Below are 5,067 nucleotides of genomic sequence, written 5' to 3' on the forward strand. Positions count from 1 at the left end.
TAGGAGATACGAGAATGCTCCTCTATAGATCCAATGCTACCCCCGCCATAGCTCTCGAACTCCGGTCCACATCCGATACCTCATCCACGAGGTAAATCGGCAGCGCCACCAACTTTCCTACGCCGATGAGATGAGATGTAGTAATACGAATGCGCTCGGTTTTCACCTCGGCTTCCCCGCCTCCTCCGCCAAACCGAAATTTGATCTTCGACACTTTTTCCGAACTAGAAGCACCGATAATCCCTTTCCCCCTGTCGAGATGTGCCATCTATACAAAATAAACATTCTAATTATTGATAATAAAAGTAATTAACAAAAAAAAAAACAAACTTTTGAATCTCCCGTTCTGCAGAGCACGAAAACTTGAAGATTCTTCAAATTCCCGTCCTCTATAGAACGGGAGATTCAAAATTTCATTTTTTTTCATAAAATTACCCAGATCTAATCCTTAACATGCGTTTTTACCTAAATTGTATATGAAAATAATTAAAAGTAGCGGGATATGAAAAAATTATCGGAATCGAGCCTCATTTGCTACGGATTGAAAGCCAAAATGTGTTCCGAATGTAGAGTGTATTGAGAGAGTGTAAGAGTGGGAGAGAGAATTTCAAAAAAAAATGAAAAAAATTTCGTTGTATTCATTAATAATATTGCTGCAAATAACAACACCCTTTCATTTTCTGCCTTTTAAGTGTAAAACGGCATCGTTCCATCGAATTTCTGCCAAAAAGTGTATATATATATATATGTGTGTGTGTGTGTGTGTGTGTGGTGGTTCGTTCTTTAATATATATTTTTTGGAGGGACAAAAATATATTCTCGTTTAACAAAGGATTTTTCTAACTATACTAGTGCGGTGTTCGCCTATTTTAGGGTGAGATACTCTCAACAAACAATTAACAAAGTCGATCTTAAGACATAGGTCCCCGTGACAAAACTAAATTAATTAGAATTAAATGATAAGACAACTAAATATTTGCTTCACATTATTTATTAAATTCATTCCGAAAATACCCCTTCATTCACAAATTCGAAATTTGCATTAAGTAAAATTCAAACTACATTTATCATTTTTTATCATGCATTTAATATCTTCTTTTTTTAATCTAACATTTTTTTTTTTTTAGAGACTTTGTCATCTTTATTTTTTTCGTTTTTCACTCTAGCATTTGTTACATTATTATAAACAACTTATATTTTCTTTATTTTTAACATTTTATTGAAAATTACGAAAAAAAATATTTTTCATTTTTGTTAAATAATATAGCAGATTTTAAAAATACTATGGTGTACTGTGGTATACTATGGTGTACTGGGGTGCTGTGGTTTACAATGATGTACTATTCCAAACTCTATCACTGGACAACTCCCAACCACCGTCAAATCCTAACTTCCAACATCTTCCTGCCACCGTTAAATGGTAGCAGCCAACAGATTCCAGCTGCCGACCAAAAATTAAACTCTAGCCGCCACTAGTCACCATAGATCTGATCTCCACCACCATAGCCACCGCCTCCTGCCTCCATAACCGTCCTTTGTCCCTTCCGCCACCATAGTTGGGCCATAGCCACTGTCCCCCTCAACAACGGCGAGGGAAGGAGAGAGAGAGAGACACCACCATAGTTGGGCCATAGCCACTGTCCCCCTCAACAAGAGAGAGAGAGAGAGAGAGAGAGAGAGAGAGAGAGAGAGAGAGAGAGAGAGAGAGAGAGAGAGAGAGAGAGAGAGAGAGAGAGTCCACCATAGTTGGGCCATAGCCACTGTCCCCCTCAACAACGGAGAGAGAGAGAGAGAGAGAGAGAGAGAGAGAGAGAGAGAGAGAGAGAGAGAGAGAGAGAGAGAGAGAGAGAAAGAAGAAGAAGAAGAAAAATAGATCTGAGAGAAACGTGATTGTAGAGTTTACGAATTTAGGTTGAGGACAATTCATGATTAAAAAAACGTAAAGGATGTGGGTCATATTTGTTTTTTAAAAAGTATCTAGTTCAGGAAAAAAAATTAGATTTGTATCCCACATCTAATTATGTTTTCAACTAAGGACCTCTAGCAATTAACCCTGGAAAAAATTACAAAACTGATTGCAAAACTCTCTAACATCATGAGTTACGAAAATATCCTTTAACTTGATTATGTATTAAATAAAAATAAAGTGGAATAAGGAGTAGTCTATTTTACCCCAGTTTTCAAAAATTCTTTTCCAAACAAAAGATATCGTTTGAAAATAGTACCCTTATATAAAATAGAACCGCATCAAGGTATGCCTATTTGTTGTTGCTTGATTCCGTGACATCTGCAGATTGTGGCGAGTCCATGAATTTTTTTACAGAGTGCGCTAAAATTTTCGGAGGTTCGAAAGCAGCGCCTCTTATAATAATTTTAGGATTTGGTTTTACAAAAAATAGGACAAAACAAGAGAATTGTTCAAAGCAAAAAGAAAAAAAAACATTTAGAACTTATTTTGCAAGAATTTGGGTTTTGGGTAGCATAAAAAAGAAAAAAGAAAAAAGTTCAGTAGGCTAATTAAAAAATTATAGGTATAATATAATTTAAGTTATTATAATTGACTGTAGGCTTGAATCCATCCTTGCCCAAGAGTGGACTCGCTCATATCCATGCATTTTGGAGTTGAGGCTTGCTAAAGTTGCTGGATTGGAAGAATTAATTGAAAAATCATTTGATCTTCATTTTTTATTTGTCAATTTAATTCTCCGTTTGATACTTTAATATCACGACATGAGTCCATGATGCATCCATAACTTTTAAGATTAGCCATTCCACAATGCAAAGGTTTACTCTTACTAAATTTATGAGACTGAATTAAGTATTTATTCAAGTCTTAATGCAGGACCAACTATGTTTTTGGAAAACATGGGATCCTCCAACAACCAGCCCTCCGTCATCGTTGCCATCGCATATATTCATCCTCCTCAACACCTCTCCGCAACTCGACGTACAACAAAATTGAACTAAGCTCAATTATAAAGCAACACCTCGCCACAAATGTTTACGAATTTGATTTATTGATGAATTATAATGCTAATTTTTCTTAAATTATATATTTATTGAAATAAAATTTATATGCTCGTAATAGTCATTATATAAATTTTAATGTCCTATATAGTGAAGGGCAAATTTCACTTTCTCCTAGTACTTTTGTTCGATATCACTTTACCCCATTCTACTCTCAATTAGGAGTTAAGATAAATATTTTGTAGCCATAAAAACAGAGTGGAAAGGTGGGCCCCCACTGGCTTACCATTTTCCACCAAGAAATGACATTTTCGAACAAACTATATCACATCATCCAAATATATGAAACTAAACCCAAAAAATGGAATAAATGAATGTATGAACAAATAAATAATAAAGATGACTTGTGCGGCTACAATTATTCATATAATATAATATTGTGCTTCCAACTGGACCTTTTTGTTTGTTTTCTTCTCTACCACTTTTTTTCTTTCTATGCTATCCAGCTATCTTTCTTTTTTTTTTTTTTTCTTTCTTTCTTTCTTTCTTTCTTTCTTCTTTATTTTATTTTTATTTTATAAGCCTGTCCAGCTTTCATTTCACTTTATGCAAGTTTATTATGGATAATATATCCTGTAATTGACACTTGTATTAATTTATTATATTTGTCAAAAAAATGTCAAATAAACTCAAGAGGCCAAGGGCCTCCCATTTTGAGGATAATTTTTTTTTCTTTTCTTTTTTGGTAAGTGAACGCCTGAATGGCATAACAAATAACAAAAGTCGGTGTAGTTCAATTAATTATTAGAATAGTAAATTGGTGCAAAGTCATGTAACCGAGTACTAGTAGTTATAGTGTGGGAATTTCAAATGCAATGAGGATTGTTACTTTATATGCACCAAATTCAGGTCCGCTATCCTAATTGACTGTTGAATCATCACTATTTATATTTTTTCATCAAATATTTGTTAGGCGGGGTGGGACCCCTGGGGATGAGAAATTCGCCTTTTTGATATATATTAGGGTAAATTACACCCACACCCCTGAGGTATGCTTACATAACTTTAAGGTCCATGTGGTATCGATAATTACACTCACCCCCTTGAACGTAGTTATAAACTCTAATAGGATAATACATTGTATAAGTTATTACGATAGAGTTCTAACGGACTATTGGTTTTAGGAAGTGATGGAGAAAGCAAAGAGTTATGGGTGATTTAAGAAATATTGGGGGAGCCATGTCACCCCATAACTCCCCATAACTTTATTTTATCTCCACCATTAGCTAAAAGTAATAGTCCATTAGACCTTATCGGAATAATGTATCCAATGCATTATCCCATTAGAGTTTCTAACTACGTTTCAGGTGGTGAGTGTAATTATCGATATCATAAGGACCTTAAAATTATTTAAGCATACCACGGGAGTGTGGGTGTAATTTACCCTAAATATTATATGGTGGAAAAATTCGTTCACTTCATTATTAAGGGTGGATGCAGATTATGAATTATATCCTTAAATTATGTGATTATATAATTTAAAAACGTCCAAAAAATAACATGGTAAAGATCACGCAATAATTTTGTTCTCTTTCTTTTGTATATTGGATAAACTTCGTCTTCGCGCAATAACTTGTAAACGTAATAAACATGTAAATCACATGAAATGAATTATGTGGAGCTAATAGCACAAACCCTCCCTGTGTTATATCTAATTGGCGAAAAAACCCTTGTATTAAAAAAATTAGCCAAAATCCCCTTATGTTTTGGATTACGAAGCACACCCACCCTTATTTCAATTTTCATTGTTGACTTACCCAAAATGACTAAATTATCCCTAATGAATTAATATTATTTTAATTTTAACAAACAAAGTGGAATATTTATAAATTAAATATTAAAAAAAAAAAAGTCATATCTAATTGCCATCACCCACCCGCAATTCGGCGATTCCCCACTCCCCCAACCCCAAACCTTTCATACAACTTCAACCACCGCCGCACCACCACATCCGCGGCCGCATCACCACTCGAAAGCTGCCAATACCCAGAAATTTGATTAATTAGGTGAACGAATCTCATACATTAAATAAGAGAAATT

This window comes from Erythranthe guttata, chromosome 12, assembly GCF_056151865.1.
Source record: "Erythranthe guttata isolate IM_541 chromosome 12, IM_541, whole genome shotgun sequence".
Taxonomy (NCBI): Eukaryota; Viridiplantae; Streptophyta; class Magnoliopsida; order Lamiales; family Phrymaceae; genus Erythranthe; species Erythranthe guttata.